The 13,075-nt window shown below is 43.3% G+C and overlaps 1 protein-coding gene across 2 annotated transcripts in view; it reads right to left on the bottom strand.

The window, feature by feature from the left end:
• The window catches only part of SPOPL (speckle type BTB/POZ protein like), a 32,837-nt gene extending 21,802 nt beyond the window's left edge, over positions 1-11,035 (bottom strand). For both annotated transcript variants that reach the window (XR_009418765.1, XM_059475682.1), the window contains exon 1: positions 10,825-11,035. The gene's annotated coding sequence lies outside the window, so the exon portion shown is untranslated. The remainder of the gene's footprint in view (positions 1-10,824) is intronic.
• Positions 11,036-13,075: the final 2,040 nt, after the last annotated feature.

The raw sequence follows: 13,075 nt of genomic DNA, 5'->3' as shown, positions 1-13,075 counted from the left end.
GTTTGTGTTCATTGTCCTCATTGAACACTTTGTGTTCAAAAAAAAGAAAAAGTCAAAGGTTCTTTGCTTGTACTTCCAGACCCCAAACATGATGGGCTTATCACTTCTACAGGTCTGTTAAGGAAGGTATTGGCTTCACCTGGTAATCACTCTGCAAATAGATTCTGTTAAATCTGGATCTCCCAGGAGCTGATCCTCCTACAGTGAGCAAGTAGGCAGAAATAACATAAAAGAAGGAGATTTCTCAAAGCACATTTTATTTAGGAATTAACTGAAGTGCCCTCCTAGTCAAACAAATACTTATGCTGAACTTAAAGCCATGTGAAATTGATTATTGTTAATTAATTACCTGCACACACAGTATAAAGAAAGCACAGGCTACCTTCCAAAATATGTATTTGCACATATTTTCATCAAAAGCTGTATCAGATCTCCATTTTCTCAACTTTTAAGAATAGATCTTAAGATTCAAAGTTACTTCCTACATCAATAGCATGAATTTCAAAAATATCATCTTGTCTCCCCTGTCTGAAATTGAGTATTTATCAACATTATTCCGAACAAGGTTACTTTTTAACCTCTCAGAGCTAAACAAGAGCACATCCCCAGTCTCTTACATCTTGTGCTGGAATTATCTCAACTTTGTCACTGAAAAAGTGACTAGCTTAAGAAAGCACTTCTTTCTAATTATGTATTAGTAAATACATAATTTAGAAACCAAATATAGTTTATGAAGTTTTGAGGGTTTGGCTTTAATAAAAAATCCAAAATAAGTTCTTCTTCATTCAGTAACATCAACTCCCAAAAACTCATTCAAAATAAACATGGTGTAGTTACAGAGCACTTACTTAATTTCCTCTCATTAAATGATCAGTGAATAAAGTATTACATGGTATTATATAATTAGTATGTAAGTGTTTTATATAAAACTAGCAATATTTGTTCAAGGAATGTGTTTAGTTTTTCAAATTATGAAGAAGACATTCTTGGGAAAAACACCATCTTCCCACTTCTTGGCTGAGGAAGAATATATGTATGAATATAAAAATGAAGGAAACAAACAAACCAAATCAAAATAGTTATGTCTGAAGTGAAAGACATTCTAAGGCCAAAGATAAAATTATTTCTGCACTGCCCCACCTGGACCCAGCTGGATCACACAGTTCTAGGCAGCACCAGCTTATGAAGGCCAAACCATAGAAGAGTGAAAAAAGCCAAGTTCCTTTCTCACTGATCACAGAAGGATTTGTGTAACAGCCACCCACCACCTGGGTCACACTTATTTGGTGGCATGAAATGCCTATGGCTTGCAATTTGTTTGTTTAAGATTTTGTCTTATAAGCTAATTAAGCTTACATAAATGCCTACCATTTTTACTAGTAAGTAGAAAAAAAATGAACTTTGCAGGAAATAGGATTGTTTTCTTAATTAGTAAGATTTGCATCTCTTCACAATTGATCTTTTTGAAAGAATTGCTCTTGTATTTCCTAAACAGCTAACTATTAAACTAAGTTTCCTGCTGGATGATCCACAACACAATAACAGATGCCTGAAAGGTCTATTAAGCTCAGGCAATTTTCCAATTTGTTCAGTTATTATCTCCTCTGAAAACACACTTATGATATACCTACGAAAATTTAAATACTGTGTTCAGCATTTATGGATTTTTTCCATCACTGCATCATTTGAGTGAGCAGAATTGCTCACACTTACACAACTGCAATAACATATATCCATCCCCTAAGTTAGAAAACTTCTAAGTTAAGGAGGTGTCTCTTTCTCGGCTGTTTTTGATGGCCTGGAAAGGCTCGGGGTGGCCTTGGGACAGCCCGCGCTCCAAAGGACGAAAAGAGTCTTCAGGTTTTTTCTCGGTCTTCAGTGTTTATTAGTTTTTATCTACAAGATTTTCTCTCGGCCCGACAGAGGTCTGCACAGCAGCCAGCCATGAGCACACTGAGAGCCCCCGGGGCAGTCACTTATCTTTATACCCAAAACTATGTATAAGATATTTACCTATTTTCCCCAATACCTTTCACCCTTATTGACAAGTGCACTTTTAGTAAGAACCAATCCCAAAGTGCCACCATCACCACAGAAAATGGAGGCCAAGAAGAAGAAGAAGGAGGCCAAGAAGAAGAAGAAGAAGGACAGGACACGCCCCAATTCCTCCATCTTACTTCTCTAGACCCCCCTATACTGAAATTCTAAAACCTGTGTTTCACACTATAATTAACCTATCCCTTCACCATTTATCCCAGTGAAATCCTCCCATTCTCATACAGGTGTCGTCTCCCGTGCAGGATCAAAGTCCAGCCACCAACACTTCTGGCAACATTCCAGGACCTCTGAGCCCCCCAGGGGTTATCTCGGTGTCTCTGCACATCAGCCCTGAGGTGCTGAGATCCCACAAGGAGGTACTAGAGTTTGTGTTATCTGCAGTACTTCTAACATGAATAATTTCTCCTTTTTGTGGCAAAAGAAGGGAACAGCAGTTGGGTTACACACAGGAAACCCCTATAACACTTACTGAGGAGGCAGCCCATAACATTTTGAAAGGTTTGAGGCTTTTTTGGAATATGATATTAAAAATGCTTATTTAAGTATACGTTTGCTCTGGAACCACACAACAGCAACTAAGTTGACACAAACCCAGCTTTGGGGCTTAAATCAGAAGCTCTGGCAGCTCCTGTGTGCTTCATGCTCACCGTGTCACCCTTGCCATGCCACAGCCCTGCTGGAAGCCTGTGCCCTGCCAGGAGACACAATCAGCAGCCACACCAGCCAATTCATGACTCTCTCCGCACTCTTCCAGCGAGGAAAACAAATCCTGCCATGGACTGGGCTGTGACAGCTGAGAAACTCCATACACACCCTGTCACCCCTGCCTGGGGACAGTAAACTCCTGCAAAGAGAGGGCAGGCAGCTGGGGTCACAGGCATCTCAAAATAGCTGCAACTAAGACTCCAGAATTTAAAAGCACATCCTCATGGTGCTTCCAGCAAAAAGGCCCCAGCAAGGCAAAACCCAGCACGTGGGAAATGCCCAACTTTTCAGAAGGATGATGGTGTTCCTATGTCTGGTGACTCTGAGGTCAGCAGCTCAAAATTAGCAAGAGAATACTATTAGTTGTAAAAACTGTAAAGTTGCTTACATGCTATTTTCAGGCTTTTCTCTCAATTTTCTTTCCTATCCAAAGGCTTTGAAAAATAAAGTTGAATTTTACCTCAGCTGTGAGAAAGCCCAAGTGCTCAGCAGAGCTGGAACTAAAGCTGTCTAGTTTACATCACTGATAAAAATGCCTCAGCATTTGCCTTGCATTATTGTTCTATAATACAGAAAACCCGCTGTGCTCTGTATTAGCTATCCCAGACCATCTCCTACAGCAGTCATCTATGCATTTCCCTGGAGAAGAAATGCAAGATTATTTCTTACAGCATTTTTCATTTTCATTGCCCAGTCTAGTTTTACAGGACCCAAAAGAGGTGTATTTCCACCACGATTCCTCTTGGGAAAATATTCTATTCAAATAATCTATTGCTGTTGGGGTTTGTTTCCTGGTATAGAGCCAAAGTGATCTTTTCCCCTCCTTAGTTTCACTCCATTACTCTTACTCCAACAAATCACTGACATGTGAAAAGTATTTTAAATGAAGACATTTTTTCCCCTAAATGCTTCAGTTCTACACAATCAAGAGTTCACCAAATCAAAAATGCTAATCTTCACTTTCTTCTTTGCACTTGGAACAGGAGTTTGTTTAAGCCAACAGAAAGCCGATTGCAATTGTAACAAAGAAATATCTTTTTCTAGCAGATTCACAGCTAGTCTAGTGTGGTATGGGTTGTTTTGGTTTTCTTTTCCTTTAAAATCCATCAGGAAAGCACTGGCCTGCACTCTCTGGAGAGAGGTGCTGTATTGTCATTTGCTGCAAAGGAGCTGTACAGGGCAGCAGAGCGATCTCCTCATTAACTTCTGCAGACTGGCATCACCTGCAAAGCTCACACTGAACTGGTACAACTGCTGTCAGCAGGCAAAAGCTCACACTCACAGATGCTCTCAGGAGGGGGCTGATCAGTCATTTGTTGCCCTGTTGCCTCTCATGGCAAAGCAGTGGTCACATTGAGCACACAGCTGCATCTCGGAGACTCTGAGAGTCACAGCTCATTTCAGGCCCCCTCTATGCCCGAGTGTCAGACTTAAAGCAAAAAACAAGTGATACTTTAAAGCTAGGAAATTGAGAAAAAAGGGTCTAAAATTCAATTATGCCAGAGGACCAAACTGCATTTGATGTTAATTTGTCCCAACAGTCTTGAAATTGAGCTAATCCATAACAGCTGATTAGACACATCCTAGGAAAGACAGGCCAAGAGCTGCACACACACTTGCTTTGGTGAATATGAAGCAGTGATCTCTAAAAGCCATCCAGGCCAGCAAAACTTCACATCTCAGGACTGGACTGCAGCTAAACTGGTTTAGACTCACAGAGATAAAGAAAATCCTAAAAGTTCATAGAATATCCTGAGTTGGAAGGACAACAGCTCACAAATTAGTCCAACGAAACTGGCTTCTGAATTTCAAATACAAGTGGACAACTTCTACCATTCAAAACACATCCAGGTACTGTTTTGCTTATACTTCAGAATTTAAGAACCATTCTGATATAATCTGTTTGAGACCCCTTTTTCCACTACAAAAACAACCCAAAGCTCGGCAGTTTCCTGTAAGTTTCCCCACTGACACACTCTTAGTTGCTCAAGCCAGAAGAATATTTCCCAAGTAAGCAGCAAGGCAGAGAGGCTGGCACAGGCCTGTCGGGGTGGCCTGGCTGTGCAGTAAATAGATTTGGTTTCATCCTGGGTGCTGTCAAACAAGGCAGACCAGAAGCAGATGTGAGTGTGCTGCTTTCTGCCTTGGTGCACACATAGGAGACAGTGAATCATCCCACCCCACACACGCAGCACAACGCTCTCCCAGAGCACAGAAACAAACAGCAGGGAAAAAAAGAGATTTACTACCAGGAAATCAAGAAGTCAGCCAGCACCAAGTGCTGAGCACCTCTTTACAAGTGACTCTGGAAAGCTCTGAAGGCTCAGACACTGTAATTTATGAGTGACCCAGACTAACACTTGATGATGTTACTGCCATATATCTTTCCCCTCAGCACTCAGTGAGCAGAGTCTCACACTTGTTGGAGGGGATGGCACCTTTCCAAACACAACTGCTATTTAATCATTAAAAATGATGCCTGGCCTGTAAAACAATATTCAAAACCACTGGCTACAGAATAAAAGTGGATTTTGCTTGTTGATCTTATTAATATAACTAATCATAGAAACTAACTCTGGGTATAAAGTTTGCCACACACAAATTTTGAGCAGTTTACTGCCTACTGAAGCTTTTCTTTCACTTCTAGTTATATCATGCTTTCCTTCTCTCTTCCCTTCCTCTTTTTTTTTTGAAGGGGAAAACCCCCACTTCAGCAGAATGTTACTAAAAATGCCCTTTTCTGCCATAAGCAAGACAGGACCTCCCATAGTCACAAGCCTCTCATGAGATGCAAAAGTATTAATTCAAATATTTCAGATTTATTTACTGTATTCTTTACCCTGGATCAACCACCTGCCCAGTGGATTTTGCAAAACTTGCCTAAAATGTATTTATGCAAACTTCTTCAGTATAAGTAGTTTCAGTTTCTTAGAAACTATATCACCATTGCAACACAAATATTATTCTGCTGCCATTTTAATTTAAATTTGCTCGCTATATGCACATAAATAAACAAAAAAATTCTACCTTGACATATACTCTGCAGAGATCAGAGAAACGCACTGCAAATAGATTTCATACATTTTATTCCTCTGAAACCACCATACGCCAAGTGCAGTGCCAGATCCAAGAGTGAGATCACGCCCACTTGGACAGTCAGCACAGCAATGCATTGCATTAACCTGCAATCACACAAATCAGAGATTTCAGACAGCTTCGTCTTCAGAATAACATTTTCAGAGCTGAGAAGTTTGACTTTAAATAAGTTCACATAGACTCTATGTGGAACTTTCCAATTGCATTAAAAAAACAGCTAAAAAGAGGTATAAATCCAGATGTACACAAATAATTGCTGCAAGTAACTTTGCACACAGTACAGACACATTAAAATTACTATTTTGTCCTGTTACAAGAACAGTAACTCAACTTGATATGTAAATATCAGTGTACCCACTGGTACATCTGACACTTACAAAAAGGAGCTAAGATTTAATATTTTCATTGTATATTGCTCCATCCCTGAAGCTGATGAAACTATATTAACCACTCATTATATAAATTCATTACAAACAAGTTCTGGTTTTATCTTCAAGAGTTTTGATTACAAACAAGTAATTCTGAAACTAATCTCAGTTAACAAGGAATCTGTTTTAAAATTTAAGAAAAACTGCCACTAAAGAGTCATGGTTTTGTTGCTGAGGTAATGTCTACATATTAAGTAATTCAGAGCCCTATTGTGAAGACAGTAAATATGTGTCTCCTCTAAAGAATTTAGAGGAATTATTAGCTAATCTGAATCACTAGAATAATTTACCAAGTGCTTGAAACAACAGATAACTTGTGTTGAGATTTTTCTTCGACTTAACCCAGTGGTTTTTAACTTAAACTCTGTGTACTGAAATCATCTGTATTTCATAGGCTACAGGCCCTGCTAATGGAGAAAGCAGATTCATCAATTAGAAACCGAATCTGAATAAAGAAAGCCAGGAAAATGAAAGCTTTTGTGAACTTTTCCAAGGAAAAAGTCAGCATGGAACAGAGAACTAGAAAGCAGAACACCAGAGGAGAAAGCAATACCAGCTATTCCTTAGGCCAGAGAAGCTCAATTCCAGCTGTTCAGGCAGCAACTGCTGATGCAACCACCCCAAACCCTTTTAGAGACGCCCAAAAAAAAAAAAAGCTCTCTAATTAATTTGCTGAACATCCAGCACACAAGAAAACAAGGCATTAGGAAGAAATCAAGTGCAAGTCATCACCCCCCATTTCCTTCATCTCCATTCGCAGCCCTACTCACAAATCGATTTTGCAAAAGACTTGACCAACTGGTAAGTGAGCTCTTGGGAGGGGACCAACATTAAAGGAACTACCAGGAAGGAGGCCAAGAGAAAGCTTGGCTCCCAGGTTTCACCCAGTGATCCTTTCCACTGCACAACAATAAGAGGTTCCCACCCCATGAACTTTGGAAGTTTCCCAACTCTGGAGACATTTACTCCACCAACAGCAGCACTGCCCATGCCAAGAGCTACTCTGTTGCGCTCTCCCTGGCACACAATTGCTTTTTCTTAAAGCACACAGGTGTAAATTGCACATCAAATGATACTTCACCCTTGAACAAGTTAAGAATTCTTAAGTCACAATATAGTGCAAGGAGCAAATGCCACATCAACCACGATGAACTAATGCAGACTGTTACAATTAAAAGTAGCATGTGTAATATTTTTCGCCCAAAAATGAAGTGATAAATGGGAAATGCAAGGCAGTATCAAGGATAAGTAATCTAATTCAGGGAATTTGGATATGTGAGCTCTCTGGATTATTCCATGCCAATGATTTTCTGAATCAGCTGAAAGAGTATCTGACTTTCCACTACATTTCCCAAATGCTATATGCAAACACTCATCACAACAACGTTGACAGATACACGCATGGCTGCAAAGTGATTCCTTGTACAAAACATAAAAAACGTTGTAGCTGATAAAGAATAATTTTAAGCCAGGCTACCAAAAAACACATTGGAAAGCTATTAAATTTGGATAAAAAGGAACCAACACAGCTGAGGTTTCTAGCTGAGGGTTTTTAGGTTAAGCTCTCTCCAATACTGAACACATACTCCTGCCAAAATTCCACCACACAAGTTGAATAGCTTAAACATTACCAAAACCCCACATTTATGCAAAATACTCACTCTGTAACACAGTTACACTTCTTAAGAAACCCACTGAACTAAGGCAAGCGACCATCTTCTCTCAGTTAAGAAGTACAACATCAAAATTACCACCACCTCTCACAGAGCTGCAACAAATCTCCACAAGGTACTGAGGACAAGCTGAATGAGAGATTTCCTACTTCCATGTGAAGGGATAATTCCAATAGGAAGCCTTTTGATATGAGTGGGACAAGAAACAACAGAATCTCACAGGAACATGAACTGGAAATTTTCTCAAGAAATCAAAGGAAGGAAGGTCTCTTGTGAAAATGTACGTATTTTGTAGAGGGGAAAGAGAATCGTGGAATGGTTTGGGTTGGAAGGAAACTTGAAGATCATTTATTCCAGCCCCCTGCCATGGGCAGGGACACCTTCCACTGTCCCAGGCTGCTCCAAGAACAATCCAACCTGGCCTTGGACACTGCCAGGCATGGGGCAGGCACAGCTTCTCTGGGCACCCCGTGCCAGTGCCAAGGTACAAGAGGCTCTTGGAGACCACAGGCAAGACCATTAGTCAAGCACTGAGGCAAGTAACTTCTCTATTTCATCCCAAAATCCAGGGCCAGGACATCCAGGACAAAATGCACCGTCTTCATGCTTTGATTGGGAGCACAGAATTTTGAAGATCCCAGGATTTTATGACTACAGGTACCAGGCTCCTGCTTCTGGCAAGTGTAACAATCTCACTTAAGACTTCCTTAGTCTCAACCAGGTTTTGCTAAATACACAGGAAGCAGACTGCTTTTGACAAGGAGACAGAAATGCCCATAAGGAGCATATGAACCTGTCACAAAAACTGCGAGAAAAAAACCCACCAAAAATATCCACTTGTCATCAACATGAAAATATAACAAAAAAAAAAAGAAAAAAGCAGGCTGAGGTGGTTTTGTAAGGCAAGACACACAGAAGCCTATGCCTGGGCATACCCAAAGCACCTGGAAACTTTCAACAGGACAAATTTCTAATTACCACCACCACCATAACTGCATGGGATGCAAAGAGAAAAAAAGTGAACAGATGTGAAGAGACTGTATATGAAAAACAATGCAGACTGTCTGCCAAAGCAGGCTGAAAACCTGGGAAGAATGAATGAAGCGAGAAGTTAATGAGATTTAAGGGCAAGTCAACTGTTTCCTGTTGCTGTCCTCAACTATTTCTTCTCCACTCCAACTTATGCTGATAATGACAACTGGTTTTATTCTCTCTACTGTATGTTGATGTTCAGGTGCTTTTAAAAGCACAAAAAACAACAGAGAAACACAACCTACAGGAAAAAAAAAAGAGGGGAAAAAAAGTAGTTTTACGTGATTTCAACTGAACATGCAAAACTGTAAACAGCATGATGGCTGAAATCAGTGATTAGGGCCAGAGAGAAAACTTGGTAGCTTTTCAAATTAATTTTATATTTGTCTATAGCATATACAAGTTTTTAATAGCAACAAGTAGCTTGCGCCGCCTATGCAAGTACAGAATGTAATTCTTTATTTTCACTGACAGTTTAAAAGCAGGCTGCAAAGTACCAAAGTTAAAAGTTTGGCAGAAAACTGTTTCAAGGGAATATAACACCAAGGATATTTCTGGATATTTAAAATCTCAGATTTCCAGAAGAGAGTTAAATACAGTTTCTGCTGATGTACCAAAGGCTGACGAATTTGCAGCTTTATACACAAAAGGCATATTGTTTAAAAATTATTTTCCCTTTCCTGAGTAAATATCCCCTTGCAGAGTGAGGGGGAAATAACCATGCAGTAGACACACGCTGGAAATCCTTCACAAACATTTATGGTTATCCTGGTCACACATCCCAGAAGGCCCAGAGAGAAGCCAGGTAAAATACTTCCAGAAGTGACAGTAACTAAAAAGGGATATTTATTTCCAGAAATAATACAACTACAAGTACAGAACAGAAAATGAGACATTTCTGTTAACCTTTTTTTCTAATGGTTAAAACAAAATGCCTTGGCAGTCATACAAATGGTTTAGCTCAGAACCACTGTGGTAAAAAATCCTGTAACCATATGGGATATCTATCAAAATAATGCTTTCGGCAGAACTGATAAGGATAAGGAAGGACTCTACTCGACTCTGTCACAGATTGTTCTTCCTGGCAGGAGGTTCGAGACAATCCTTTTTGTCCCAATACTATTTTTATGACTCTCGACACCTATTTAGAAAAGAAATTTAGAATACAGTCACAAAGCAAAGCTACGTTTTAAAACGGATTGCTGATTCCAGTATCCTACAGTTTAAAAAAAACCGAGACCTCAGCCTGAGCGATATCGATATTCCCTTTGTTTTGCCGCTTTCCATTCTTTACGGTCTTTCTCACCTACTTCTGCCCTCGAACAGCCTCAGTGTGATGCAAATCCTCCCCGGACTCCCGGGAATTTCAGCAGACGACATCATCAGGTGAAACCAGCCTGACTCAACTCCACTTCCTGACCATGGCTAAGATGGAGCGCGCAGCCGAGGGGAGCACTGCTCACACACCATCCCCCGAACCCCGCCACAAACTTTGCCGCAGCCCAAAGACGGCCAACAACCAGAACAACCTCCCAGCCACCACCCCCTCCCCCGCCGCCTCTTTCTGCTTTCTCACACGGCGTCAACTTCCCAAGCCAAACCGCACCGGGGGTATTGAGGGCACGGGCGGGGAACACCGCGCTGCTCCAGGGGCTCTCCGCGGCGGGCAGCGCTCACCGGGGCCTGCGGGATGCGGGGATCGCTCGGACCGCGGACAGCCGACACCGCCCGGCCCGGAGCACGGCCCGGCCCTCCCGCAGCACCTCCCGGCGCTGCCCGAGGCCACAACAAAGCCTTTCCCCCTCACCCCTTGCCCCCGGCCCGGCACGTACCGGATCGCGGCGCTGGCGGGGCGGCGCGGCGGGGCTCATTCCGCCGGGGCGGGGACGCTGTGACGGTCACCGGCGCCCGGCGGGAGGCGAAGGCGGCGAGCCCGGGCGGCGGCGGAGCCGCATCGCTGCCCCCGCGCCGAGTCCCGCTGCTCCCGGCCGTGCCCGCCCCGCGCTCGGCACCTCCCGGCTCCCGCACGGCCCCGCTCCCGCCGCACTTCCGGGAGGGAGCGGTCACGCGGCCGCGGGACGCGCCGCTTCCATCCGGGAACGCGCGCGGGGCGGGGCGGGAGCCGAGTGGGCCGGGCCGAGCCGAGCCGAGCCAAAGCAAACCGAACCAAAGCAAACCAAACCAAACCAAACCGAACCAAACCAAGCCAAACCGCCAAACCGAACCGAGCCAAACCAAACCGAACCAAACCAAACGCTCAGTGTGAACGCTGCCGGGGACCTCAGCGGCTCCTCGGGGCTCGCAGAGCTACCCCAGAGCACAGCACATGGCGCAGGACCGCGTCCCGGTGGTTCTGGAATATCTCCGCTCCTCACCCTCTCTGCGCAGTCTGTTCCAGAAGGGAGCTCTGCTCTGCTCTTCCCCGTGCTCCCGTGGAGCTTCCTGTGCCTTCCCCTGGCCTCGTGTTCCCTCTCTTGCCCGTCCAGAAGGATGGGGCGCTTCTCCTGAGGGGCTGGGGCAAAGGGATTGTTCAGCCTGGAAAAGAGAAGTTTGGAGTGACCCAATTGTGGCCTTGCAGGACTTGAGGGGAACTTACTGGGAAGATGAGGCAAGGATATTTACATAGCACGTAGTGACAGAACGGGGTGAATGGGTTCAGATGGAAAGAGTGGGTTTAGATCAGATGCGAGGAGAAAAAATATAAATATTGAAGGTAGTAAGGCCCTGGCACATGTTTCTGTGGCTGCCCCATCCCTGCAGGTGTCCAAAGCCAGGCTGGACAGGGCTTGCAGCCACCTGGGATAGGACAAGGTGTCCCTGCCATGACAGGGGGTGGAACAAGATGAGAATCCAGGTCACCTTCTAACCCAAACCATTCCATGGTTCTCCTGCTTGGCACCACCTGGCATCATATTCTTGGCACCCCTTTAGGTATTTATACACATTAATGAGGTTCCTTCTCAGCTCTCTCTTCTCAAGGCTTAACAGGCCAGGCCCAGCTCCCTCAGCCTTTCCTCATAAATGTTCCAGTCCCTCAATTTATCCTCATTGCCCTCCTCTGGACCTCTGCTCCAAACGGTCAGCAGGGCTCCTCTGAGGACTTCTTATTTACTTATTTTTATTTTGTTTTGTTTTTCAGATGATACTGACCTGAAATTGACCTGAAATTGTCACTCGCAAGCTCTGTCTGCTCCCAGTAATGGGGCTGCAGAAGAGCCAGTCCTCAGTGACGGTTCCCCCATGTACAGGGCTGGTGTTGGGCTCTCAGCTTCTCACCCTGCCCACAGATCTGCTCCAGGCTGGCACAGACACTTCAATATCTTCAGTCCACAGCCCCTGACCAGGAAATCTTCTGCTCCCTCCACAAATATTCACCACCCAGCAGTTCTCAGACCTGTTGGTCACATCTGTTTCCTTTTGAACCAGGTGAATTTCTCTACATCACTGAAGTAGTTGCTTCTAAAAATACATGGTGTGATAATTTGTAAATTACATGCACAGTACTGCAAAATTCCCCGTGGAGGTCTGAAAATAAAATGTAAGCAATGTGTTTTGCTTTGTTTTTCAAACAAACAGGGCTTTAAAGAAAACATCCTCTATGGAGACAATTAAGACCCAGTGACACCTTAATTGCTTCTCTTGAGAATGAGCACTAAGAATGCACACACAGAGCATTGTGCTGTGTAAGGATACCCAGGCTAGCAAGGTCTCAAAATCGATACAACTGCATTAGTGAGGCTCAGAGCCCTGGATAATTCATCCTGCAGAGAAAAACTGCCCTGACAGGGCCATACTGCCTTTGGTAGTACTAGTTCTCTCAGAGCTATTTCATGAACCTGTTCAGCACTGCACTCTATTTTCAGATGTCTCAGCAGTTTTTGTTTATTTGGAGTCTTTTTCACACCAGCCCTTTTAGGAAACAACTTTACATCCACAGCCAGTGCTTACTCCATTTAGTGAGCAGGATTCTTGCAGGGGGACCAGGCTGCTTTTACGTTGCCCACTACTTAGAAAAAACCACAGTAAACATTTGTCATTCGTGAGAAACACAAACAGAACACAGAATGTTTGGTCTTGTGAGCC

This window comes from Ammospiza nelsoni, chromosome 7 (genome assembly GCF_027579445.1).
Source record: "Ammospiza nelsoni isolate bAmmNel1 chromosome 7, bAmmNel1.pri, whole genome shotgun sequence".
NCBI classification, from domain to species: Eukaryota; Metazoa; Chordata; class Aves; order Passeriformes; family Passerellidae; genus Ammospiza; species Ammospiza nelsoni.
Note: the sequence above shows the minus strand (reverse complement) of the source record. Positions and strands in the feature narration are given on the sequence as shown.